Source organism: Manis javanica, chromosome 2, assembly GCF_040802235.1.
Source record: "Manis javanica isolate MJ-LG chromosome 2, MJ_LKY, whole genome shotgun sequence".
NCBI lineage: Eukaryota > Metazoa > Chordata > Mammalia > Pholidota > Manidae > Manis > Manis javanica.
This window is the reverse complement of record NC_133157.1, coordinates 215,552,381-215,580,272: the sequence shown is the minus strand read 5'-3', so window position 1 is coordinate 215,580,272 and position 27,892 is coordinate 215,552,381. Positions and strand designations below refer to the sequence as shown.

Sequence of the window (27,892 nt, the reverse complement as noted above, 5' to 3'; positions counted from 1 at the left end):
TGTGCTATTTCATTTGTGCCCCACAACAACCTCATGAAGTAATTACTGCCAATCCTATTTCACAGATGGACTGAGTCTCAGCGTGGCAAAGGGCTGGGCTTTGGAGCCAGACCATTCGGGTTCATGCCCAGGTCCACCACTATCTCACTGGTATGACCTTGGGCAAATTCCATGTTTCCCGACTCCAATATCCTGCATAACACTGAGGATGATAAGCCTGCCTCATGGGGCTGTTCTGAGAATTACATTTGTTGGGCATAGCATTTGGCACCTGGTTATTATTTCAAAAACGTTCCAAATTATTAATACCTACTTTGTAAGTGGCCAAGAAAGAAACTAAACTCAGCTCCGTCTGACTCCAACCCCTTTTCCCGCTCGTGTTCCTTGTTCAGGACCCAGCTGTTTCACACATTCGTACTCCACCATGCAAGGTGGGCACCAGTTCTGCCCTTTAGAGATGAGGGTCCTGACGCTCAGGCAAGCTTCCAGGTGCTTCCAGAGGCCTAAATGCCTCTCAAATCTTGTGGGAAGGGTTTTATGACCTTCTCCTACCCTCCCTGCGGCTCCCTCCTTTCCAAGTTGAGCAAACACCCTCCCCCTTCTATCTCCTCTAAACGCCAGTCACCTCCGCTGCTTTGCTGCAAATACCGATTCAGAATTCATGTGGCACCTCAGGCCAGGAGCCCCTTGTAAGCCCTGTTGGAATCTCAGCTCCTAGCCCTGGGCCTGGGCAAGAGAGAGCGCTTTAGGCATCTTTGGTAAAGAAAAGGGTTATAACCTGGTAAGTCAGCACTACTTGTTTGAGCCCATACCAACCCCAAACCGCACTCATCCCGGATGGCTGGAGGTGGATGGTGGAAAGAATGAAAGCTTTTGATGTCCTTTTTTGACACCCTGCTAGAAGCCAGTGGAAGACTACTTTAAAGAACATCATCTATATTTGAGATTAGAAATTTGGCTGAATTTCAAGACAATATGGGATGGGCTTGAGGGCTGGGGGAGCAAGGCAGAGGGAAGAAGAATGTGTTTCCTAGGCCCCTTCCGTTACACCGAGAAAAATATGTATCTTGCCACTGTAGGTGCAATGGAAAGACAGAGTCTCCCATAACCTGAAAGTGGAAATGCAGTGAGGAGCTGTTGGGAATTTCTGTACTAAGAGTCCTGGGAAAGCCACTCACGATAGCACCGACACCCCCACTCCCCTCTGCTTTATTTTTCCCCAGAGCCCTTGCACCACCTGACACCACCACATATTGCCTGTCTCCTCCTACCTCGGCCGGCCGGCGGGGATTTTGTTTGGATTCCTAGCTGTGTCCCAGGGCCGAGACCAACCCTGGCACCTAGTAGGCCCCCAGCAAGTATCTGTTGAGGCCTGCATGGGTGTTTTGAATGCACTTGCTGTCACTGACCCCGCCGCCAGGAGGGCCGGCCCCGATCAATGTCCAGGTGAGGGCAAGCGGACCCACGGAGCGGACCCTGGCCGGCCTGAAGGTCGGGAGACTCGGGTTCGAGGCGGAGCCCTGTACGACGGGCCGTGACCTTGGGCCGCCCCGGCGCCTCCCAGAGCTGGGGTTCCCTCCTGCAGCCGGAGGGCGAGGAGCCCCCAGCGCACCCAGGCAGCCGCCCGCCCGCTGTGACTTGCCCAAGGTCACCCTACCCCTGGCCACGCGCCTCGGCTCGGGAGCGCGAGGGCAGCCAGGCGCCCGGACAGCGTCCCCGCACCCCGCCGCCGGGTTTTGGGGTGGGGGCCGGCGCGGGGCGGTCCCGGGGCGCCGCGCGCGCTGACGCCGGGCCCCGCGATGCGCCGGGGACGGGGCACGGGGGGAGGCGGCTTCGGCGGGCGTCCTCCTTTTGTGCGAGCGCCGGCGGCTCGGCCTCTCGAAGGTGAACAGCGCTTCCTCTTCCCCCTCGAGGCGCCTCTTCCTTTTATAGCGATTTCTCGCCGGGCCCTCGCCGGGGCCGCAGCTGCTGCCGCCGCGGCGGACGCCGCTCGCAGACCTGCACGCTGACGTGAGGCCGCCCGACCCGGAAACGGCGGCGGCGGCGGCGCCCGAGGCTCCGAGGCTCCCGCGCTGCGCACGCCGCTCGCCGGGGCCGCCAGGTACGTGCCCGGGGCTCCTCCGGCGCCGCCCGGGCTGCCCGGCTCGCCCGCGCGCGGCCCCGCCGAGGGCGCGGGTGCGGGGCGCGCGCGCGGTGGGTGCGGGGCGAGGTGGGGGTGCGCGCAGGGCCGGGCGGGGCGCCGCGGGGTGGGGTCGCCGGGGATGCGCCCCGGGCGGGCTGGAGGCGCGAGGGCGCGGGAGGGCGTGCGCCGCGGGGCCGCCGCCCGGGGCCCCCCAGCTGCGGGGAGCGCGCGGCGGCGTCCCGCGCCCGCAGGGAGAGCTGCGCCCCAGGTGAGGGCGCCGGTCCGGACCCGGGCGCGGGGCCGCCCGCAGCCCGCTTCCCCTGGGGCCTCGGAAGGCCGTTCGCTTAGAATTGAGGAACTAGAGGGGGCGAACACGATCTCCATTGGCCTCAAGACTTCCTCCTGGGGTAACCACCCGCCTGTGTTTAAAGATCACTTCCTTTTTGCCCTTCATCTTTTCATCATCTTTTTTTAAAAATGAAGTTCTGTGTTAACGGGTGGATGCCCTTGCAGCCTGCAGGTCTTCCCTTCAGAACTGAACAAACACGGTGGGTCTCGAACCTGTGTGGCCTGTGTCGGGGGTGGCAGGAAAGAGGAACCGAGGACTTCCCTTGCCCCGAGCACCGCGGGGCGGGGGAGGGGGGCGGTCTTTGATCCCCACCCTGCTGCAAGAAATGGAGCTGGTATGGGAGGGGTTGAGCGGGGAGGAGGCTCCGCTGGCGAATGTCACGTGGGCTTTGCACCTCTGTTTAATTCTTGGCCCTGCCGCTTACTACCTGTGTGACCTTGGGCCAGCCCCTTACCCACTCTGAGGCTTAGGCAGCTGTCTGTAAAATGGGCTTCTTTGTGTTCGGTCTAGAGAAAGTGAGCATAGGTTTCCTGACCTGGAGGGGGCCGAGTAGTGGAAACTGTCATTGCCAGTCACCTTAAATTTCTGCATCCCCACCACCTGGAAGGAGTGTTTAGGAGTCTCCATAGATACTTGTGAAATTAATGGGTGGATGGTGACTTCTGACAAACGAGTGGGTATGGTTCCACATATTTGGCTTCCTTGCCCCGTAGCATCCATCCCGCAGTCCCCAGAGCCACATTCTGCCCCCTGAGATCTGTGTAAATCCACCCTCTCCTGGAGGAGGATTATCTTGTGAAAATATTGACTCCTTGTGAAAAGCAGCTTAAACTTTGACTTTGAGCCTCTCCTATTCTTGGAAGATTGCATTTTGTGGAAATGAAAAGGAGGCATCATCTTGATCGCCACCACCAGCTGACTGGCCGAGGCGGGCATCTGGCTGGGGCTGGCATCTGGGCTGATTTCCCAGGCTTGGGGGTTTCTGTAAACGTGGAGGAAGCTGGGAGACGTGGGTTTTCTCCCTTGGTGGAGCGTGCAGAAGTGGTTAGCTGGCCTGGGTTTTCTTCTTGGGGAGGCACATTGTCATTTGCATTTTCTAGATCCTTATTAGAGTTTCCCCATGGGGAGCGGCAGAGTGTGTGTGAGCTGAGGGTGTCCCCGGTGCATTATGCACTGGGGTACTTGGAAATGGCCTTCAGATAAAGGCCCAGTATGGTTTCTGCACTTAACTTTGGGAGATTTTCCAGTAATTTTGCATTCTCTGACAGCCACCCCTCCTCCTTTCTCAGCTCCCAGGGGTTTCTGTGCACCTCTCTTAGGATTCTTAGCTGGGTGTTTTCTTCCCCACATCTGGAGGGCAGGAGCTGAGTGTTGAGTGCCGCTATTATTTTAAGAGGCAAGAGCAGGCTCCTCCAGCAGTGGTCAGCTGCAATTTGACATGTTCACCTTCATTTTTAAGACATGGAGGGGTCATGGTTGCCTGTGAAGTGGGGATTTTATTCTCATTGTACGAGACCTAAGGGGGCAGGACTTGGTTCAAAACTCTGAGCCAGTAGGGGCAGATTCGGGATGCTCCCTGAGTCTTCATCTGCAGGCCCTCTCCCTCCTTCCATAGGCTGTGCTCCTTCTGAATGGCCCTTATGTTTCCCCTGGCACCTGGCAGGCTGTCTGGCATGTGCTGGATACGTGGTGGTAGTACATGTGTTTTTGACAGAACAAACAGAGAGTGACAGTTTCCCCTTGCTCTTTATGGAGGAACATTCTGTCTCCACCTCAAGGTCAGCGCACTGGCCTGTAGGTGACCTTGAAATTGTTCCCTGGTGGTTCTCCCCAAGTGCATGCTGATTCCATCGTGGAGTCCTAGTCTCTGACAGCTCCTCCTCAGGACCCAGGCACCACAACTAGAGGGACTCCCGAGGGACGCCGGTGCCAGGAGGTTGTGGCCACACGCTTGGCAGCATTACCACCTGTGGGTCGAAGAGACCAATGTCCTGTGGCTTTGGAGTCTGGGACTTGGCCACCTTCAGTGAAACATTCATCCAGTGAGCATGGTGGGAGCGGTGGTGTGTCGGTCACAAACCCAATTTAAACTTAGTACATTAGCTACCCAGTGGCCATGCGGCCTTAGAGAGGTCACTGCCCTCTGGAGCGGCTCTTCCTCGTCCTTGAACAGGCACATGGTCACCGCCGCATCTGCCTCGCAGGTTCCCGATAAGAGGCACGGCCCAGAGGCGCACCTCGCTTTGCCCTCTCCCCGACTGGGGCTGGGCCCCAAGCTGCTTCCCCTCTCGGCGCCTCCGCGCTCTCCGGTGTAATGTCCTGCAGGGGTTTGGCTCATTGCGGTAATGTAAGTGGGACTCTCAGCATAGACCCCCCCTTCCCGGGTCAGTGGGCATTAGTGATGATTCCTATCATTTACAGCAATAATTGCTTTACCTTTACTAGAGCGCAAGCATCTCAAAACCCAGACCCATTCCTCTCTTTTAACTTGAATTGGAGCCTCTCACTAAATGGGGGAGGGCTAATGCTACTCTTTTCTTCTTTCCTTCTGGGACACTTGATAAAGGCCTAATGAAGAAAGAATCATGCTGATCCTGGTTTTCAGCCATTCCTGAGGGTAAAGGGTCTTTTTTTCTTCTCTCCCTTGAAGTTAACTCTTTATGTGCCTAAGACCCTCCTCGCATATCTCCTTTCAGCCTTTGCACTGACTCCTTCCAGCATTCAGCTGAGACCCAGTGCCTGCAGGTTCTCAAATGGACAAAGTTCCTGTTCCTTAGGTAGAATTTGGGGAGTTAAGTCTCTGAATGGCTTTGAAAAGGGTGATTGGCCTCACCAGGATGAAAGGACGGTAATAACTTCGTAGCTGAGAATGCATGAGGTTAAGGGCAATTGTATTTTCCCCTCATCCTTTCCTACCTCTAGGGGCAGTGTGGGCATGGGTCTCAAGGCCGGACGGTCCAGCTCACCTCCTGCTGCTTCCGCTTCCTAGCTCTGTGACCTCTGGCGAGATACTCCCCTCTCTGGGCTTGTTCATCTCCCAGTGAGGAATAATAACCATTACCTGTGAGGGTCGTTGTAAACACGAACTCCGAGCTTGTATGAAGACCCTTCCAGCACAGTGCATGGCACATAGTAGGTGCTCAGCAAATGTCAGTTATTTCCCCACCCTGAGCCCTGGGCTCTTTCCATCCCAACCTATCCCTTCTACTAACAGGGCTCCAGTTCCCATTAGGAACCAAGCCTTTGGCTGGCAGCCTCCTCCTACAGTCAAGTTCAAGCCTCCATGTTTTCCCAAACCACTTGTTGACTGTCCACATATGGTGCTTCCACTGAATGGGAAGGTACTGTACCAAAGCTCGTCAAAAAGAGTAAACTGGGGTGTCGTCGAGTTTACACTCTGTCCATTGATTTCTTTTCCTCCTTTCCAAAGACTTACTCACTGCCATCTGCTCCAAGGGAGGGAGACATCATGTTCATAAATATATAAATAATCGAAGGCAGTGAGGGGATTTGTTTAAAGAAGTGTTGCTGAGAGTGATTTTTATAAATATTTAAGGTAATTGGAAACCATTAGAGGAATTGCAGGGTTTATTAAAAAACTGAAAATGTTTTGGAAAGGTTCCTTTCCTTCTGAGTTGAATAAATATCATGAAAAGAAAACAAGGGAAGAGCATTTTCTGCACATGGATGCAGCGCCCGTGAGGGGCAGGCGGGCCAGGGCCTGTTTGCCTCTGCTGTCGGGTGTCGGCAGCTGTGCTGTCATCCATTTGTTGGGGCTAATGGATGGGGGCACAGCCAGATCCACAGAACTGAGGGTAACAGGCCTAGGCAGTGTTGAAAACTGCCGGGCCTTCTTGACACTCGGAGGGCCTGTAGGTAACACATGCCAGAGGCACCCTGGGCTGCACATTCAGATCCTGCTTCTGAGACTCAGTGGCAGGCTTCTAGAAGGTTGCTAAGGTGAATCTCCTTTGGTTAATGATGGGCTTTGTTTTAGTAAGTTCTGCTAAAGTCAAGATGCTTTTAGGTGGTCCAAGCAAGGGATGTGGGGTAGGGGTATGTCAGAGCTGGGGGTATCTTGGAATAGTGTTACCCAAACTGGAGTGTGCCTCTAAATCCCTTGGGGATTCTCTTACAGATTCTGAGTTAGAGGCTGGGTGGGCCGAGATTCTGCATCCCTAAGACTTTCCCATGGGATTGATTCTCTGGTTTGTGGACCTCACCTGGAGTAGAGAGGGCTCGGAGGTCCCCTCATTCATTCAGGACCTGGACGGACACTGAGGATGCAAGTCTGAGCATGGCACCAGTGTTCCCTGAGCAGCTGGCAGCTCAGTCGGTGGAAGGGGCAGCCATGCCAGAAACACATGTGATAAGAAATGGAGGCCAGAAACAAGTCTCTGGTGAGGACAGAAGAGAGCCATCCTTTATCTGCCAGGTGGTGCTTGATGGCCCAGCGGGGCCTGGAGACTCCAGTAGTCTAGGTGGGGAGGGAAGTGGGGAGAGAAGAATGGGAAGCAGTGTGAGCATAGCGGGCCTTCACACGTGACTGTGGTCTGGAAGGATGAACAGGAGGCTCATGCTCAGTTTCCGGTTTTAGCCATCCAGTAGTTTTAGTTTAGCAGATGGGGGAACTGGGACTCGGAGAGGGAAGCATCTTGCCCAAGAGGCACACACAGGACTGGAGCCCAGGTCTTCTGGCTCCCATGCTGGGCTGTGCACACCGTGGGGCCATACGTAGTACAGGCTCTGAGGCCAAGGGGATGCTGGGGGCTGGATGCCCTTCCCCAGCTCAGAAGGTGCCTCTGTCCTGACCTACTTTTGACCCACACTAAGCCCTTAAATCTACAGTGAAAAAGAAGGCCCAACATGGGACAAGCCTTATGATCACACACCATGTCAGAGACTAATGGCCTCGCCTCCCCGCAGCGTCCCCAGACAGGAAGGGGGAGAACATGGGGTGCAGTTTTACCGAGGAGTTAAGGATGAGAAGGGCCTTGAACTGCAAGAAGGAAAGCTCTGTCCTTGATTCATCTGCGTCACAGAGTCTCCTGGGACCGGCTCTGTCGGGCTACTGGTGCTCTTGGGAATTCAAACCTAAATGCCCACCCAGCAAATGCTACTGCACTGTGGAGCTGAAGGAGCCTGGGCCCTGCCACTCCCAGGCTGTGCGAGCTTGGGCCAGTCATGGACCTTGCTGAACCAGAACTGTCATGGATAGAGCTGGGCCCGTAACACCTGCCTTCCAGACTGTTCGGGGGATTGGATGAGGGGTGCACAAAAGCTCCTAGCTTTGCCCTCCGCAGAAATACTCCAAAGATAAACCACTCCTCCAAGGACAAGGTCATAGGTGGGTGAGAAATTATCTATCCCGTGCTCATTTCGGGCTTGGGCTTTCCTTCCTGCAGAGATATGGGGTGTGAAGTTGATGGGAGGGTGGGTATTTCTTTCGGATAATTTCAAACTGCTCCAGTGGCCTCATGCACAACTAGACCCTGGGGTTCTCCTTGGAAAGGGGCTGGTGGCAGAGTGAAGAACCGTGGACCTTGGGGCCTAGTCTCCATTCACACCTGACTCCGTAACTGGGGAGCCTTGCAAACTGCCTACCTTGTTAACATCACAGAGCCTCTTACGCAGCTTGTTGTGGCTCTTAAGTCAGAAAGTGTTGGAGTGTGCCTGGCATAGGGCCTGGTGTCTAATAGGTGCTCAATCATTTGAGTCCCCTATCTGCACAGCCTCAGGGGCAGGGATCAGGGAGAGCAGGGTGTAGACTAATAAGGGAGACTTTTTCTGCCAGTCCAGGCACTGGCCCCAGCTTTGCTCAAAGCCAGAGTTGAGGTAGGATGTAGAAGATAACATGGAAGTGACACTCGGGCAGTAACATCCTGAAGTGTCCGCTCTGCTCCCCTGGACTCTGGTTTTATGTACCACTCTGAACACTGGCGACACGAGAAGCCAGTCAGTGGGCATGAGATCAAAGAGGCTCGTGAATGAAAGTCAAGTGAGATTTCAGTCATTTCTGAACACGCCCTCATTGCCATCAAGCATTCACTTCATTGTGGAGGAATCGAATCCATTCTGCTCTTCAGTGGCAGTATTTCCGTGAGTACCGTTGGTGGCGTTTGCGGCTCAGGCAGAAGCCTTCCTGATGACGAGGCCCCACAAGCATCATGTTGTGGGGTTTGTGATTTTGGTTTTCTCCTTTTGGTCTCCCTTGTAGCAGTAATGACTTTCCCTTGAGCGTGGACTGTGTGAACTTTGCATGTTTTATTTCTTACCTTCACAATCACTCCCTGAGGCAGGTAATATTATCCACATGTTACAGATGAAGAAACTGGGAAAATTTAGAGGTAAAGAAAGCAGAGGTACAATTCAAACACACTCTGCCAGCTTCAGTGCCCACCTACTGTTTTTTACTATCTCTTTTGAGTAAAACTTGAATATAACAAAAAATCTTCATAGGCAGTTGCCTACCAAAAAGTAACATTGCTACAACTGGGTACTACTGTGCACTACTGGGTACTGCTGGGTATTGCTGGGTACCGCTGGGTATGCTGGGTACCACTGGGTACTGCTGGGTTACCACTGGGTATGCTGGGTACTACTGGGTATTGCTGGGAGTGCTGGATACTGCTGGGCAGTGCTGGGTATTCTGGGTACTGCTGGAAGAGGGTGGTGGTTTTCCAAGTGAGCATCTTGACAACCATCATTGCAAGAAGCACCTGGAACCCCTGTGAATTTGTCGGCCAAGGAAGTTCAGAATTTATAAATTACTCTTGCAAGTAGATTGCTTGGAAACGGTTGTAATTTGAGTGGTGAGGTTTTTGGTAAACTCAGTGTGAACTTACTCATGCTATTAATACACCTCTTGGTGCATTTGGTGTCTGGATTTGCAGCACACTGCATTGTCTGCATTGCTCTGTCTGCATGTGCTCCTGTAAGAGTTGGAAAGGAGGGTCCTGTGGCTTCATGCTTTGGAGGGGGTTGAATCTGAAGAAATAATCTCAGGTTTGGACACTGGTCATTGTAGATGTGAGAAAATGTGTGTTCACAGGACTTACACCTTTACTTGCAGTGTTTTACCCCCCGCCCATTTTCAACACGTGAACTTGCCAGGATATTCTATGCGTGTGTTCCCTCTTCCCCAGTATTTCTTTCATCCAACCATAATTTGGGTGTGCTTAAGCTCGCTGGGTGGGACAGCCAGGAATGCCCATTTTTAACAAGCACTCTCAGGCGGTTCTGATGCCACGGTCCCTGTTAGAAAAGCCACATGGGAGAGACCCCAGGTTCTAACTCTGGTTCTAACTCTGCATGGCTGGGGGTGGGTGGTTGGCGTAAGACGGAAAGGGCGCTGCAGATCCTTCCTATCCTTCCCAGGGCTGTGTCCCACCCAGGAAACAGTTGTAAGGTGCAGGTTGGGGGATGGGCAGTAAAAGAGGAAGCGCCTCCTAGCTGGCTGCGGCTGCTGACCTGCCACCTGCCCCAGTGCTGAAAATGTGAGCGTCTCCACGCAGTGTGACCTTGTCTTGAATCCCACTTGGGAAGCTTTGATTCTTCTCCAAGGTGGGAACTATTCAGATAGGCAACAGCGGCCCAGAGAGGTGATGTGAGTTGCCTAGTCACACAGGAGTTTGATAATCGTCTAGGCTGCTCATTGAAAGAATGAGGGACGAGGCCAGGAAAGTGAAAACCCTGCTGAGGGCTGCATGGCCAACTCATGGCCCAGGGAGGAGGGTGAGCTCTCCTGCCCAGGCAGCCTGTCCATGGGAGGAGGCTTATAAAGCCGGGGAGCCTTCTCATGGTATTACCAGACTCGGAGGCCTGGTTTTTCTGATTTCAGACTGATTTTGTGCTAGTACCTAACAGGTGACACATCCCTCAAGACCCAGAAGCACCAGAAGAGAGGAAACTTTACACAGCAGAATCACGTTTTAATCTTGACGTTCAGAAGTCAGTAGAGCAGGCAAACATCCGTGGTGAAAATGGTCCCAGACAGCCTCCCAAATTGCCCCTGAAAGACAGTGGCATACATGCGGCTTTGTGTACGTGACGCTGTGCAGGAACACGTATGCATAAATGCATGGCACGAGCACTATGTGATAAAAAGTAAAGTACACTGTACACTATCCAAAAAATAAAACACAAGTAAACACACAGGCAAAGTATCCTTCTGCATTATTTAAAGTTTTTTTTAAAATTAAAGAATAAAAGCATTTGGGCCTTTGAGGAAGGTTGAATATGGTGAAGTTAAACGAGTGGGTGCTACAATTCCATTGTGTGTTGTGATGCACACACATCTTCAGACCGTGGAGCTGTTCTTCCCGAAAGATATCATGTGTTCCAGAGATCTCTCCTGCTTGAGTGTGATCAACTTAGGAGAGGATATTGGGGATCCAGCTGTCTGGTGTGGGAGACCCAGTAGACAGGAAGGAGGCAGCCTCCCTTGGCCTAGTGAGGCCTGAGTCAATTTTTTTGAATAGAGACAAAGTTTCTTTGGAGAAAACAACTCTTAAATTTGGGACCTTTGTGACTGTCACTGATCCTGCACCTCTAGAGTCTGTGGTTCAATGTCCCACTCTGGACTTGATCTGAAAGGGCCTCCTCAGCCATGGGGGACCCAAGCCTTTGGAGATGACCTACTTCCCTGAGGCCCTGCATCCCAGTGGAACTGTCTCTTTCCCATGCGTGTTTCTATAAGCTTCGGTGGTGACATGCAGGGGAAGTGTAGCAAAACGACGTTTGCTTACCTCTGACTTTCCCCCAGATCTCCCTCTCTCAGAAGCAAATGAGTAAACACAGTGTGTCCTTTGGAGCGTCTTCCACCCACCCCTTCCCCAGCAACCCTCTGGTCATGAATGGGAATGTGGTTGGAAAATGCCCATCTTCAGATAGACTGATCTTTGTCTCAAGACCTCAGACACTTAAAACCAAAAGAAAAGGAACCCAATCTTTCATTCCCGATCATCTTAAATAGCTGTTGAGGTAGGAGGGAGTTAGTATTTGCTTCCACCTTGGAGTTCATTCTTACATGTGCTGCAGAGCTCCCACTCAGCAATGGGAAAAGCCCCTGGGATTGCATGTGCTGATATGCAGAGACCAGAATGTTCCATGAGAGCTTGCTCCAGAGAAAACACAGTGTTTGCCTCATCCTGCCCCATGATGCTTCTGAAAGATGTCACAACCGTGGAGGCACCTGTGTCTCCTTGCTGGTGGCCAGCTGGGTCCTCCAGAGACCCTTCTGGATAACCATGGCAATGTTATGTCAAGAGCCATGAAGGTGTTTGTAACCTTTGATCCAGCAACCCCAAATCTGGGAAACTATCCTAAAGAAACAATAAAAAATATGGACAAAATGTTACTCAAAGATCTTCAGCCCAGCTTTTTTTAAGAAAACAAAATACATCTGAAATAATCTGTCTAAAGATAACACAACACTTGAATTGGTTATCCTACAGCCACTCAAGGGAGGGCCAGGTAAACAACGCAGTCATTTGTAGGAAAAAAGACTGGAAGGAAATGCACACCATCATGGTGTCAGAGGTTGTGGGGCATGCGAGTATGGATGCATTTCTTTTCCTTTCTCTCTCTTCCACCTTTTCTGCAATGTGGTTATGCTGTTTGTATGGGAAGGAAGCCTTCTCCCCTCCCCTCTTCTCTAAGAAACCTAGAACTCTCCTATTTAGAGGGAAAGAAAGAAAACCAGCATTTAAATCACCATGAACAGTATGCAAAATAACAGAATCATTGCTGAAACTGAGGCCCAGGCATTCCTGAGGTGAAAATACTGACAGGCCTGATAATAGGAATAGAAGACAACTGGAGAAAGACAGCTAATAATTCTTGGCTGGAATAGCCACCATGGAGCAGACCCTCCTAGACCTATCGGGAGGGTGTTAATATTGCCATTTGACAAAGGAGGTAACCTCGGGACAGACAGAGGTCAAGTGACTTTGGTAGAGTGCCCAGGTTATCAGCTGATGAGGTGAGGGGCATCTGGAGGCACCAGGCCTCCAGTAACTGTCTTCACATCGTATGGAAATGGTTTCCAGGGAAAGGTAAGGTTGAATGACAGCTAATGATTAACAGCAGTGAAGTGTTTCTGTTTGGTTGAGTTGTTTTCATTAAGTGTCAGAGCAAAAGTGCATTTCTGGTTCCACGGAGGAAGGTGCTGTCTTGTGTTCTCAGTAGAACATAGGTAACCATATGACCACGAGTGCTCACGTCCCCCTCCTCCGTGTCCAGAGAGTGGGGTGCCCTTGACCTCAGTGGTAGAGAGGGACTGCATTTTAAACCCCTCTGCCAGAGGGAGTTGGTGGGATGCAGGGGCAGAGAGGTGGATGCATCTGCCTCGAGGACCCCGTGAGGAGCAGAGGAGGGCACCTCAGTGGGCAGCTGACTGCAACCGGTCATGGGATTGCAAAGTCCCAGTCTCTGGCATTTGAAATGCCAGTTCTCTTGAGCTCCATATCTATCACGTAGCCCGGTTGTCATCTTGTCTGCTTTTTGAAGCAGTTCTCATTCAAAACTCCTCAGCCATTTTTTAAAGAAGGCACAAAACATCAAAAGGTGGCTAGAACATAGGGGCCAAATGTACATTCGATGAATCAGTGTATGAATTAATTGAAAATTGAAATTGGGGTGCTTTTAAATCTTCATTTCAAGCCGCAAGACTGATTGATCATTTTTATGTATGTATGCATTTCTGTGATTAGACATGGAAGGGGGGACGTGGTCTCGCATCTCAAACAGAAATTTATTGTGTGTCCAGAAAATCCCTCGGTTTCCCCATTCCCCTCCTCCTCTTCTCCTGGCCAACATCTGGGCTCTGACTGCAAACACCTTCCAGAGGAGATGACGTGTAACTCAGCCGCGTGTGCTGCTTTGAAGGAACGATTGAAGAAGTGAAGCTCCCGCCTCCTGCCTTGCAGGGCCCTGGGTTTACCAGGCCGAGTCCTGCCTGACTCTCACTCTTGCAGTTTTGAGGGTCAGAGGAAGAAAATGAAGGGGCCCGAAGTGAAGAGGCTGATGCCAGGGTAGGTCCGGCGTCCATCCTTGCGTGTCATCCCTGCCAGCACCTTGCTGACGTTTAGGTCAGCTCTGCAAATCACAGCTGGCAGCCCATGAGATGGTAAGCAGCTTTGGTAAAAGGTTTAGTCCTTGGGAGAGGGGGAAGCCTATGGCAACTCCGAGACTTTAATTACGATTAAAGTCTCCATCAGCTCCAAAGGGCGGAAGGGATGGGCAACCCGCTGCTGGGCACAGGCCTCCCACCTGCGGTGTTCCCCAGCTCTGCCAGTTGCTTCGAGCTGTCACTTCACTTCTCCGAGCCTCCCTTTCTTCAGCTGTGCAGTAGGTTCCTGAAGCACTGCCTACAGGAGGAGTCAGTGGGGGGAGGAGGGGGTGAGGCCCTGGGTAACATGTCTGTCACCTCCCCATCCCTCTCCCAGGGACCAGACCTGGAGGGGTGTGGCCGCTCTCTGGGGAGAGGGGGTCTTTTCCAGCCCTGTTCTTTCCTCTCTTCCTTCCCTGGGCCCCTCCCTGCCACCCGCCCGGCCCCTCTCAATTCCTCTGTTTGTGTGAATAATTGATAGCTAACTCTAGGAACAGCTGTCTATGAATAGATGTGCTGAAAGAAAGCGTTTTGCCAAGTTTGAGCCGAGAGTATTGTCAGTGCTGAATTAAAGATGAGCTTCCTGGCTCTCTGTTCTACTTAGCATGGACCAAACACTGTGGCTTGAATCTTTAAAATAAAAAGAAAAAACAAGTCAGAAAGGGCTTATATGATAGAAATTAAAGTCTAATAACAACAGCACCTCACACCTGTAGAGTGCTTTGTGTTGCCCCATTGCCTTGGCCCAGTAAACCTCACTGAGCCCTGGGATGGGGCCTTTTCTATTTTATGTCTGCAGTTCAAGCTCACAGGAGGCCTTGCTCTGAGTGTTTGTGGAATGAGTGCATAATTTTTTCAGAAAATTGAAGCCCAGAGAGGTTGAGTAGTCTGCTCAACGCTGCACAGCTGGTCAGGGCCAGAGTTGGGACTTAATCTCTTAGCCCTGGCTCTTCTTAAATTCTATTTGACGGCCTGCACAGATGCACTTCAGGCTGGCACAGAATTCAAAAGCCAAGACACAGCTTAATTAAGGAAAAGAGGGTTTACTGAGGCCTTAGCGTTCTATCCTGAAGGCTGGTATTCCTTATACTCTCAAAGTGAGCCTGTTCTCAGGGTGGCCACACAAACTGTCCTTTCCTCCCCTTCCCTCCCCCCTTGCGTGTTTAAGCATTCTCTCATGTGTATGGCACTTCCTGGGTTCCTCCAGAGCCCCTGGGAGCCACCTGGGCTGTGTTATTTAGGGAGCTGGAAGTCAGCATGTGTAGTCATGGCTTCTGCTGTGGGAGCTGGACCTGAACGGAAGGCATTAATCCTCGATGACTGGGGACTTTGTTGTTCTGTTGCAAGGTCCTGAAGGTGGGTCTTCTGTGGACCAGTCACACCTTCATTTCAGCTTCTATTTTCTTATTTGCAGGAATGGTTATTTGTTCACCAAATGCATCCGGAGCCCCTCCTGCATGCTGGGTAGGGTACTGTGGGCTTTGTTCCCCACAGCACAGGCTGCTTGTCCCTTCAGCCTGCTCTGGGCCATATCTTACAGGGTCCTATGCGTCTGCAGACTCTAAGGACTGTAGGAGGCACTCAGGAGGCTGTACTCTAGATGGACCCTACTGGGGAAGCCTTCTGTACCCCTCTCCTACTCCATTTTGGGGTCCAGTGAATGAAAACCCCATCCTCAGTGTTTTCTCTTCCTCCCACCTTCCATTTTCAGCAAGCGTGCATTAAGCATGAACCGTGTGCTGGGCTTTGGGCGATGTGACCCTCTGTGGAGATTAGCAGGATGTAGGACCTACTTACAGAGGGTTTGGACTATGGGAAGAGTTGGACATAAAAACAAACCATTGTGTTAACATGCAAAGTGTTCAGGTTATGAAAACGTTAAAACTTGCAAAACAGGGATATATACTCTTTCAGGATTACAATAATATGAGGTTAAAATCCATAAAGAACTGCATAAAGATTCAGGATAGTGCCTACCTCTGGGGAACCGGGGAGATGAACATGGTCGTGTTGGGGTGCCCAGGGAACTTTGTATTTACTGTATTATTCCTTAAGTTGGGTGGTGGATAGAAGAGATGGTTTTACTATTCATTATATATTTAAAAAATTTTATATTTTATTTATATTTTAAATGTTTCACTGTAAAAAATTTAAAAATAGTATTGTAAGCAAGAGATTATTTGGAGATGCTGGCCTGGGAGGCTCTCCAACCAGGTAAGGAAGTTTTTCCTCTCTGCACATCTAGCTAAGCACAGCACTTGGCCAGGCTCACACATTCAAGACATTTTGAACTGAACTGTCCCTGGAGGGGCTGGGGAAGATTTTATAAAGAAGGTGACAATTTGAACTGAATTTTGAAGGCCAGCATTGGGAACAGCATTTCAGACAAATGGAACAGCACATGCAAAAGCAGGCAAGTACATTGCATGAATGGGTGGATCAGCTCAGCTTTGGAGCAGTCCTTCAGCATGTTCTTGGTCATTTATACTCAGAAGGGCTTAGAATCCAGGCTGGTTTTGAGTTGACTCAGCATAGACTCCACTCCAGTATTATAACCAAGTCAGTTTCCAGAGAGCACTTTGTGAGTTACTGGGGCCTTAGATTTTTGCGAAATTGGACCCAGCCCAGGGAGACCGGCTTCACCGTCAGGTAAACCGAGACGCTGATAAAGGAGTTGGTCCTATAGAGGGCAAAAGCAGGTGATGAAGGTCGTCTTGCCGTTGTCTGACATTAAAGACTCGCCTGGGAAACTGCTGCATGCTGCAAAGATGGGGAGAAGGCAGAAGGGCACATCTCTCTGTTTCAGTGGCTTGGGGAATTAAGCAAAACTTGGGGAGCCAGATGAAAGCAGTGATGGGGAATTTGGTCAGTGCGTAGTCAAATATATGTTCCTACTGTCTTTTAATTGTGGGAACTTACTCATTAGGGTTGCATTAAGGTTGTCCCTGGGCATCACCCCTTTTTTGCCTACTTTGATCTCTGCGAAGTCATCCACTTCCTGGGGGGTCCTTAGGGTTCCTTGGCCCCTTGGCATTTTTGCCTCTCATGTTGAAATTCAGGCCAGATTCTTGCCCGTATTTCGGAAGAGAAGTGCTTCTCCACACTCCATGTTCCTGCCTGGGCTGATGGAGGACGTGGGCTGCGGGAAGCTGGCACTGGAATAACTGCCAATAACTAGACCTTGGCCAGAGTCTAGGGTGGTGGCCAAATGAGACTGAAGCCTCGGGAGGTGAGATGACAGTGCATGTTCTGGAAGGGGGAGACCTCGGCCTCTGACACTCCATTAGGTGCCTCTTTAAATCTGAGTGCAGGTTCCTCCGTCAAAGGCTGTCCCCAACTAACCTGTGATTTTTAAATGCAGTTGTGACAAGCTATGTGACCACCTAGTGGCAGGAAGGGGGAGGGAAAGCCACATTGGCTGCATCGTCCAGAGGAACTTAGCCCAGATCTCCCACCGGGGACCAATTAATTCTGCAGGAAGTTACGGTTTACATTTTATCCTGGAAACTCAGGCTCTGTACACATTCATGCATCTTGACCCTCAAATCATCCTTCCTGCAAGTTTTGTTTAATCATAGTCATGGTTGAAAACACAGCATTTTCCCTGATTTTATTAGCTATTCCTTACCCACATTTCATCTGCTTTCTCTTAAGTACCATTTTTGGGTCTGTGTTTATAGACCCTGAGTAAACACAAATCCTCAACTTGAATTGGGAAGCCAGCAATGTACAGAAAAGGGGGCTTGTTCTGTTTCTCTTATACTGTAAATGTTCAAAGGAGAATTTGTGAAAGCCAATAGCTAGTAGAGTGACTTGGGGTGAAGGATTGTGTGGTGCCCAGCCCCCCAGCAGATCGGGTGCACTGAGTTAGCCTGAGTTACATCTTGGTATTACCTGCAGTGGTCACTTGACATTGCCTGCAATCCGTTCATCCACTCATTCACCAAAGGGAACCATCTTTTCATAACATGGCCTCGTGATCAGACGTTGGAAGGCAGTGATGTTGGCCTGTGTTTGCTCCTGCTTCTCTGCCTGTAGATAGAGCATTCATGGGTGCTCAGGAAACATTTGTTTAATGAGTACCCGACATTCTATTTGTTTGTTTTCATCACAGGCTTCTATCTTCTGGTGTCTTAAAAAAATGTCCCAGGGAGAGGGTAGAGAGTCCCTGAGGTCTCAACAACAAGTGGACTGTAGGAAAGCAGATGGCAGTCCATGGTCCCTAGGGAAAAGGAGAGCCGGAACTGGCCAGGGTGTCTAGTCAGTATGGACATTGGTGTGAAGAGAGTGGGGTTAGGGGCCCAACTAGTTTTACTAGCAAGAATATCTTGGGCAAGGCACCCAAGCTCTCTGAGAAAGACTTTCTGATCTAGAAAACCAGGCGGGAATGATACCAGGCTCTTACCTTAAGAGCCTTACCTAGCTGCTGCTGGTTCCACTTTCCCTGATGGCTGCCTTGTCCTCCCAAGCGTTATTTCCTCAAGGCGTTGATTCTGTTCCCACTGTGTGCCAGGCACTGTCCTAGGCCCTGGGACCACAGTTATGTACGAAGTAGTTAAACCTGTTTTTCATCCAAGGCAGGGAGTTTATATCAGAAGACAGTGATGATACGGGATGCTGTGGGCCCATGCGGGGCGGGGAGGTCCAGGAGGCCTTCCCATTAGAAGCGGCAAGAAAAGGTGGAGCTGTGTTTTATTACTCTTTAGATTCCTAGATCCAGGCAGAGTGCCTCATATAACAAGGTTTAAGTGGGTGATAAGTGAGCAAATGCGTATAAAGTGTGTTTTGAACTGGAAAGTGTGGTGCAAATGGCAGGTGCTGGTACTGTGATTTATGGAGGGTAGAGCAGGGGCATCTGAGACCAGCTTTAACTCCCAGTTTCCTGAGGACCACCCGTTGCCAGGAGTTAGCATCTGCCCCACAGCACTGCTGGCGGTAACGGTGTCAGCCTCTGCCTTTTTTCCTCTTGCCTCAGGGAACAGACTTGAAGTTTTTAGCCAGCTCAGTCACCAGCAGCCATTCCTAATAGGACCCAGATTCGGACATGCAGCCCTTGTCCTGTGGACCATGGCCCTTGGGCTGATGTCTGACCAAGAAGGTAACTGTTGGGTTGTGGCCCGTGGTTTGCATGAAGCTGACATTGGAAGGGACCTTAGCCAGGGTCTAGTGCATTGGCCAGATGAGACCTGAATCCTCAGGCGGTGAGATGACAATGAATGTTCTGGAGGGGGGAAGCCTCAGATTCTGACACTTCACTAGGTGCCTCTTTTAATCTGAGCACAGGTTCCTCCACCAGCGATACAGATGAGTCCCCTCCTCATATAAGGCAGGAGTTCAGATTGAAAGACAGCAATGATACCGGGTGCTGTGGGCCCATGGTGCGGTGGGGGGCGTCAAACCCAGCCTGATAAGTCAAGGAGGCCTTCCCAGAGGACGTGGCATCCAAAGGGTAAGGGTAGGGCGTGTGTGTGTGTGTGTGTGTGTGTGTGTGTGTGTGTGTGTGTGTAGAGAAGTGATGTCCAGCAAATGCTAACGAAGGTCTGCACACACATACAGATCACTAACCTCCAGCCCTCCACTACCGTTGTCATCTCCAAAGTGAAACTTACTTTCCGTACCCCCTCCAGCTGACTGAACTTCCAGAAGTCAGGGTTAGGTTGGCATCCAGTTCATCTTTGTATCCCCAATACCCATCTTAGGACCTGGCCCATCTGGATCTTGGCACAGTTTGTGGAATGAATGAACAAGCAGAAGAATGAATGAAGTTCAGATCGTGGCAATTACGTTATCCAGAATGGAGCTGATGCCTAATGTCTTCATGGAGTAGGGAGAGAGGGATCTTTCTGGAAATGACCCTTTTGCTACTACTGTGCATGTTTTGCAATAGCAGATGCATGAAATTCTGCTTGACTCTTGTTCTCTCTGGTGACAGATGAAGAAACATTTCCTTTGTTCACACTTGGCTCTGGGGGCTGTGGGGACACACAGATGCCTCAACCCTCACTTCCGCCACCCTGGCAGACCAAGTCCACTTGGTGGGACCAGTTATGGTGGGACCAGTTATGGTGAGACGGGGTTCATGGATCTACAGTTACTTCATTCTACAGTTGCATGAATTGGTGTGTCTCATGGGCACTTGCTGTATTTTGGGGTGTGCAGCATCCTGCCCATTCAGAGGAACCCCCAGAACTAAGTCCTGGAAGGAGGCAGATCTCTGCCTCCTGTTGTGGAAGCTGAGGTGGATGGATGTTCCTTCTTCCTGCCGCTGGCTGCTCGGGCCCTGGTGTGTGGCCTCAGCGTGGGCACGTGGCTAAGATTCTGGGGTGGGCACTGCAGTGATGAAGGGTGTTCAGGGGCTCTCCAGAGTTTAGGGTCCAGTGGAAGTAGATGGTGAGTGTCCTGAGCAGGTGTCTGCCATGTGGCTTGGCCACGTTTCCCTCTGCCCAGTCTCCCTCCGTCCTTTATCCCAGCCTGGGTCTCCAGCCTGCCTGTTGATTCTGGGAGCTCCCTATTATTTTCTCATCAAAAGCCTTTTTTCCATAAAATAGTCATAGCCAGCATCTGTCGTCTCTGATCAGTGACCCTCGCAGACATACTGCTGAGGCCGTGATGAGGCCCCTGCCCCCGATGTGGGCGTTGATCACGTGGTGAGCTGGGCAAGCTTTGCATGCCCCTCTCTCTCCTGCCTCCCATTTACAAGGTAGGCACCACCCAGCTGGAGCCCATTCCTTGAGGACCCAGTCTCTAGTTCAGGTCTGTAAACATGGGGCCACCTACTGTGTGTCAGGCATTGTGCTAATAAGCACGGGGCCTCGAGATAAAGAATCCATAATTCTGGCCATTTAAGGGGCTTACAGTTCAGAGGTAGAGACAAGCACACAGCTGGATAATTCTGCCCAGCGTGGTGGAAGAATAAGGCCAGGCAAAGTTGCTGTGTTTGCACAAGGTACTCCTAACTCTGACGGGGAACCTGCAAAGAGGTGACGCTTAAGCTGAGGTTAGCAGGATACAAGGAGTTAGCTTGTAGAGAAGAAGTAGTCCTACAAAAAAGCTTAGTGTGACCAAACCAGAGGAGATGACAAGCATTCCAGTGGGCAGGGAGACAGACGGTGGTGGACAGTTAGTCTGGAAGGGAAGGCAAAATATGGATGACCTATATGCCACGAGTCAGCACACATTTTCTGTGAAGAACCAGATGGTACGTTTTTTAGGCTTTGCAGACCATATGGTTTCTGTTGCAACTGCTCTACTCTGCCATGGTAGCCCTAAGACAATTCAGAAGTGAGTGGGTGTAGCTGTGCTCCAATAAAACTTTATTGATGAAAACAGGTGGTGGGCCTGATTTGATCTGTGAGCTGTAGTTTGCTGACCCTTGTTGCCAAGGAGTTTGTTCTTTATGTTGAGATTATGTAGAATAGATGTGCCTTTGGTAGCTGATAACAGTAAACTCAAACTGGCTCAGGTAGGAAAGGGAATTAATGAACACAGCTAACTGAAATGTCCAGGGATAGGATAGTCTTTAGGTGGGGTTTGGCCTGGGTAATTTCTCTGCTGTTCTCTCAGCTTTGCCCCCCCCATGTGAGCTTCACCCTCAGGCTGCCTCCCTCATGGTGGTAGTGGGGCTCAGCAGTTCCAGCCTTCTAATCTACTTCTCCCCATTTGTTACAGGGCCACCTGAGGTCATGTGTACACCCTGGAGCCAATCCCTGTAGTTGGGAGAATGCTGTGTGCTGATTGGTTTAGACATGGGTTCTCTCTTCCTTGAACTGCTCACTGTGACAAAGGGATTAGGACCACTGTGACTGCTTGCCTCAGGCCAGCCAGAGGCTGCCCCAAAAGAGAGATGGCTGCTTCCCAGTGGGCAAGGGTGGAATGAGTCCACTTGTGGGAGGATTGTAAGCAGAAGAAGAGCAGTGCAGCCAGATACATGATTGCTCAAAAAAATCACTCTAGGGACATTGTGGAATAGAGCCCGGCTAGAGGCAGGAGGTGGTTCTGAGACTGGGAGCCAGTAGTAAGGCAGTGGTGCTGGACAGTGAAAGGAGGGAATGAATTTGAGAGCTGTTTTGGGATGGAATTGATAGAACTTATAACTAATGTTTGTGATGATGGTGGGGAGGGAGGCAATAAGAAAGAAGAAGTTATCAATAAATGCCAGTTTCTAGCATGGTAGCTAGTAGAACTAGAAAAGGCACACATTTATAAGGGAAGGTGTGGAGTGCTGTAATGAACAAGGTGAATTACAGGGTCACCCCTCCTTGCCCACCCACAATAGATCCCACCCTTGATTTTTAGAAATTAGGGGATAGCCAGGAAAAGCTGTGTTACCACAGAGGAAAGGTGATTCTTCCTTCTTACCCTGTACCCCTTTCTGCCCTGGCTGCCAGGATGCTCAGGGCCAAATTTATGCTGAATTACAGCAGCTATAATCAGCCCTTAGGCTCAGTCTGTTTGCTTTGTTCCCTCTATGATTTTCTTTTTCTGTTAATTATCTTTATCAGTCCTTTTTTGTTGCAAGCTGTCTCAAGTCTCTTTTGGAAGGAGGCAAGGTATAAACAAATAAATGATAAAGAAAGGAAGAAATAAGGACACAGTGTTCATCCAGAGCTCTGAATCTCTGGCACCTTTCAGAAGTATTGATCTGAGTTAGATTCTTCTAGTTTGTGCAAAGCTGGCTGATCTTGGATGTTGGAGATTTTAGGCACCCAGAGGACAGGGACTTTGTCTCCTTCATCTCAGTGTTGCCAGCATGTATCACAGTGCCTGGTACATACTAGGTGCTCATTAAATGTCTGTGACAAAATAGAGTGAATTAATGATGACTGAGTCACATATTATCTGTCTGAGCACCGTTCAAGGGCAGCCAGAGCGTTTTAAGAGAGTGCAAGGTACGGTTAGGGGACATTTTTGCCTCCTGCAAAATCAGCTCATACCATCCCTCGCTTAAAACCCTCAATGGCTTTGTATCATCATATAAAAGCTAAATAAAACCCAAGGTCCTGAGGACCCAGTCCCTGCCTTCCTCTGAGCCCCCTGCCATCTCTCTGCCGGTCCTCACTGGCTGCAGCCCGCCTACCGTTCCCTGGAGAAGTGGGCTTTTCCACCCCGTTCCTGCTGCCAGCAGTTGTGCCCCTGGCTCTTTACAAGGCAGACGCCTCTGTCCTCAGGCTCAGCCTTTCTGGCACTTCTTTCTTTTGCTCCATCTTGACACCCTGTTCCTTCTCTCCATTTGGACGCAGTGCATGTGGTTGGCGTGCCTGTTCATTTGGTACCTCACGACCCTCCTAAGGCAGAGGCCACATCTCTCTGTTTATTCACCCTGGCTCCCAAAGCCTGGCACCCTGCCCGGCACTTTGTAAGTCGTTGCTCCATAAATGCTCGTTGAATGAAACGAGGCTGGCCATTCACCCATTCAGCCGGTGTTGATCGAGCAGATGCAAAGTGCCAGGCAAGCCCTGGGCTTAGACTTCGGGATGCAGAAGGGAACAGAAGAGACATGGCGTTCACCCTCTGGATTTTGCATGTCAGCTCCTTAGCCTGTTCTGCCTTTAAATATCTTGTTCTTCACTATTCCATCAGTCACACATATGTGCATGCACACACACACACACACATGTACATATGTATGAAACAGTCACTGAACACCTATATATATAAAACATGCTTTTATAAACATGTCTATATATAGAAAAAGATACATATGATGTACATGTTTATGAAAATAAGCATTTCTCAAATACCAACTGGTACAAATAAAAAGGTGTTTATATAAAACATGCACATATATATTCAAGTGCAGCATACTGAATTACTATACATATTATAAATGTATATTATATATATGTGTATGTTATAAACACTTACTTTGCGCTCACACTAAGCTGGGCCCCAGAAAGAGATGGAGAAGAGATGGAGAAAACAGCATTGTCACATGCTGAGAGGGCCCTAACCTCGGGAAGGTCGCGGTGGAGAGGGGACGGGGGGCAGTGAGCTGGGAGCAGAGAGGGGCGTCAGGCCCGCACTGTGCTGAGCGCAGCCTCGCTGGAGCACAGCCCCGTCCTGGCTGCTTTTCTGCTGCCTTGACAAGGACAGTCTGGCCCCTGTGCTGCTGAGGGAGCGACTTGGAGCGGCTCCTCACGTATTGATGTAGGGCTTGCTCACGTCAGAGGTCCTCTGGGGATTAACTTAATTTGGGTTCTTTTAAAATAGTCAATGAGATGGAAATTTCAGAACAGCGGGACACGTAGATCTGGGCAGATACGAAACTTCCCTTCTCCTTAGAATTTCCAGTGGTGGGGGCAGGGGGGGCGTGAGAGGCGGGGGCCAAGTCAGTGACAACTGAAGGCGTTTCTCCGCCTCACCCCCGCCTCACCTCCAGCTGACCCGTTGTCCGAGTGTCCTTGCTGGGACTCGTCACCCTCCCGCCCTGTTCCCTCCTAGACTTTGAAGCCACAGTGAGAACCCCTGTGGTTCACGAGTGCTGCGTGTGGTGCCCTAGGACAAGGCTTCCAAGGGTTTCTTCAATGGAGATCTAGACAAGGTCGCCTATTAAAGGCCACATCCGACACTGGCTGTTTTTTGATTTTATAACAGCTTTATTGAGACATACTCTAGACAGACTGAGGGCCTCCCATAGATATCCATGTCCTTCCTAAGCCCCAGAACCTGTGACTGTGTCACCCTGCATGGCAGAAGGAACCTTGCAGATGTGACTAAGTCAAGGGTCTTTGGATGGGAAGATCATTCTGGATTATTGGGGGAAGAGGGAGGGTCAGAGTCAGAGAGGTGTGGTGCTGGAAATGGGGTCAGAATCCAAGATTTGAAGAGGCTAACCAGCAGGCTTTGAGATGGGTGAAGGAGTGCCAGCAACCCCCAGAAACTGGGAAAGAGATACCCCCCCAGAGCCTCCGGAGGGAGCATGGTCTTGCTGACACCTTGATTTCAACTCAGTGAGGCCTTTCTGGATTTCTGACCTCCAGAATTACAAGCCACTAAATTTGTGGTAATGTGTTCCAGTGGCCCTAGGAAACTGATGCAGGGTATATTTTCTGTATCATAAAATCCACCCATTTCAAGTGCACAGTTAGTGATTTCAGGTCCCTTAGTGGTGCAGCCATGACCATAACATAGTTTAGAATGTTTTCATTGCCCCAGTGAGGTCCTTCGTGTCCAGTGACACTTCATCCCAGTCCTCAGCCCCAAGTAACCACCAGTCTACATTTTGTATCTGTAAATGTGCCTGTAAACTTGCCTTGGGGGGCATTTCATGTAAATGGAATCACATAATATGTGGTCTCCATGTCTGGCTTCTTTTAGAGCATGTTTTTGAGGGTCATAGATGTCATCGAGAGCACGGGTGCGCTGTTCTCTTACTGCGGGATAATACCCCAGTAATAATACCCACACACCGTGTTGTTCCTCTGCTCACCAGCTGATGCATGTTTGGGCTGTTTGCATTTTGGGGCTTTTAAGAATAATGCTGCCGTGGGCATTCCTCTGCAAGTCTGTGTGGATATAGGTTTCATTTCTCCTGGGTAGATGCCTAGGAGTGGAATCTGCTGGGTTGTATGGAATTTATTTTGAGAAGCTGCCAACCTGTTTCCCTAAGTGGCTGCTCTATTTTGTGTTCCTCCAGCATGTTCTGAGGGCTCCCTCTCCCTCTACACTGGCTTCTGATTCTCGAAGAATGGCATGTAGCAGAGGGGCTGAGTACACGTCTGTGTTCATATGTGCACACCTGGAGAGCGTTTTCACCACGCTGTTGCCACCACTTACAGTTGGCTGTAGCACGAGCTGAAGACAAGCTGCTCTATTTTCTGGGCTTTGTAGAAATGAGCAGTTCCAGCAGCTTCCTGTGTCTCTTTCCCTCCCCACCCCCAGTGTAAGCCTCACAACTCAAAGGAATTGTGCGTTGGGGTTGTCCATCCGCAATCTGTTATCCATCCTACATTCTCTTATCACCAGGTTGGTTTTGACATTGGGTGAGACCTGATTTGGACACTTTCCATGTGAACGATGAAAGTTCAGGTCGTCAGGACACTTAGATGAGTCAGAAGCTAACGCACCATGCCCTTCTTTCCTTCAGGCAGCTTTACCATGATGTTAGCACACCACCCCCTGGCTGCAGCTTCTGCTTGTGAGTTCTGCTTCCCTTCCCTTGTCTCAACAAGTGGAGACTCCTCACTGGGTGGGGCAGGGGCACAGGAGCAGGGTCAGCTTGGAGAGATGTCTTCCCTGGAGGGTGTGCTGGTGAGGGGCCCTGGCCCTGCCGTGGGAGCGTGATTGGTGGGGGTGCTCTGCAGACGTACAGCCTGGTTATTCACTGTGGGCTCGGTGGGCAGGCAGGCCCCTCTCTGTTCCTCAGTGGCAACAGGAAAGCGAGCACAAGCTTCATTTTGGACAGAGGTCGCAAAAGGAATCTTGTAAGTTTCATATTCTGTTTATTGCAACGTGTGTGAAAGGGCCATAGAGACTTAAGTGAGTTACTTTAAATTCCATTTGATTCCATGAAGAAAAAAGTGAATAACTTTATGGTGACTGTTACTGGTTTTCAGGCCTTTGGGAAGAAACTCTCTCTATGGCTTCTGTACCGTACCTGGGTGACCAGGTGTAAAGCTGGACCCTGGAGCTGACAGGCCCTGGGGGGGCAGTGACCAAGGGGTGGTCAGTCCCCAGGAAAGCAGATGGGCAGCCACTGAGGGTCTGACCCCCCCAGCTTTGGCAGGTATGGGCTGCATCGTGTTGGCTGGGCTAAGCACTTGGGCAACTGATGGGTGGCACGAGGGGAAAGACTCACTGAATCTGAGGTGATGGCTCAGGTCAGCAGGGCAGCTAAAGGACAGCTCGAGGGATTCGAACCCTGTTCAGTGGGTGACGTTGTTGCCATGTTTTGAAGATGAAGAAACTGAGGCTCAGAGAAGCTAAGTGACCTAGTCCAAGGCCACACAGTGGGTGAAAGGAGCAGCCAGAAATTCAAACTTGAGGTTGCTTCTGAAGTCACTGTTCCTTTGCAAAATGCTTTTAGAGATTAATGAGAGATAAACAACACAAACACAACCCTGAGCAGTGAATGAATGTCCTCATGACAACCTGCTGGGTCCAGGGGAGGGTAGTCATTTTTGCAAAGACCCGCCACCGCCTTGGCCCACATTAGGAAGTGGATGTGGCCTTTCGTTGCACAACCAGCAGCTATTGTCTCTGTGGCCAAGGTTGGCAGTTATTTACTGGTGGGAGAGAGGGTGAGAAACCACACACAGTCTAGGGCCTGGAAGGCTCAAGTTTCTCTACCGGTAAGCAGACACTCCATTTTTCAGACACCCCATGAGTTGTAGTACAGAGAATAGAAAATACAGACAGAATTCTGTGGCTTTTTAAGTTAGTATGCATTAATTAGTGTGGTAATAAAATAGATTAAAATGGAGGTGAACTTATTTGTAAATGTTGGGGAGGAGACCAGAGACCCTGGTGTTCTGGCTCCTCTTCCTCCTGACCGTGTGACCCTCGGGTGGCATTTCACTTCTCGGAATCTCAGTTTCTACTTCTGTAAAATGGGAAGGTTACACCAGAGGGACTCTGAAAACTATTTGAAATGAACTCTCTCTGCACATTGTAATTATAAATGTTTATGTTTAGTGTCAAGAGAACTTTTATCCGTAGACTTTTTCCTATGGTTTTGGATGAAATTTACACAGCTGGCTGTTTTTCAGTTAAAACAAACAGAAAAGCTTTAGTTGACAGCACAACGGCTTATTTAACTCCGGACCTCTCTATATCTTAGGTGGGTGTTGGAAAGCTTTGGGGAGGCCCTTGTTAATCATTGAGGGGTGGAGGCTGTCTTATGGGATTCTTTCAACATTTACTTAACCCCTTTGAGGAGTGGAGGCTTTGGCTCAGCCAGGATGTGGGTCACAGAACATGAGGGGTCATCCTTGTCCTCAGAGAGCTTGGGTGTCACGTGGGACTGCAACACCTCCAGTATGGAAATGGTTCCTGTCAAGTGGGGTGCTGATGCCTCTGAGTGGGTCTGTGTGGCTGAGCTGGAGGGCTTGTGTGCAGAAGAACATGGCTCATACGGCCACGTGATGGTGGCCTTTAAGCTGTGTTAAAGGAACCTGCCTCACAATCCGTGGGTGGTACAGAGCCACTGAAGGGTTTGTGTGTTAGGAAAGGTAGCTAGTGGCAGCAAGGGAGATGGAGGATGAGGCTGGAGTCTGGGGGTACACAGGGAGGGGGTGCTCTGTTTGCACAATGCAGAGGGCCTAGGGCCAGAAGCCAGCCTTCCAGGTGCCATCAGCAGGCCACCAAATCAGAC

General features: G+C 50.5%; 1 protein-coding gene across 11 annotated transcripts in view; it reads left to right on the top strand.

Moving 5' to 3' along the window:
• The first annotated feature begins 1,333 nt into the window (after positions 1–1,333).
• The window catches only part of CYRIB (CYFIP related Rac1 interactor B), a 147,879-nt gene continuing 121,320 nt past the window's right edge, over positions 1,334–27,892 (top strand). For 2 of the 11 annotated variants that reach the window (XM_037020677.2, XM_037020678.2), the window contains exon 1: positions 1,809–2,101. The gene's annotated coding sequence lies outside the window, so the exon portion shown is untranslated. Of the gene's footprint in view, positions 1,447–1,808; positions 2,102–2,560; positions 2,671–27,892 lie in introns of those variants that run through there. The other 9 variants (XM_037020673.2, XM_037020674.2, XM_073230138.1 and 6 more) reach the window with 8 other exon arrangements.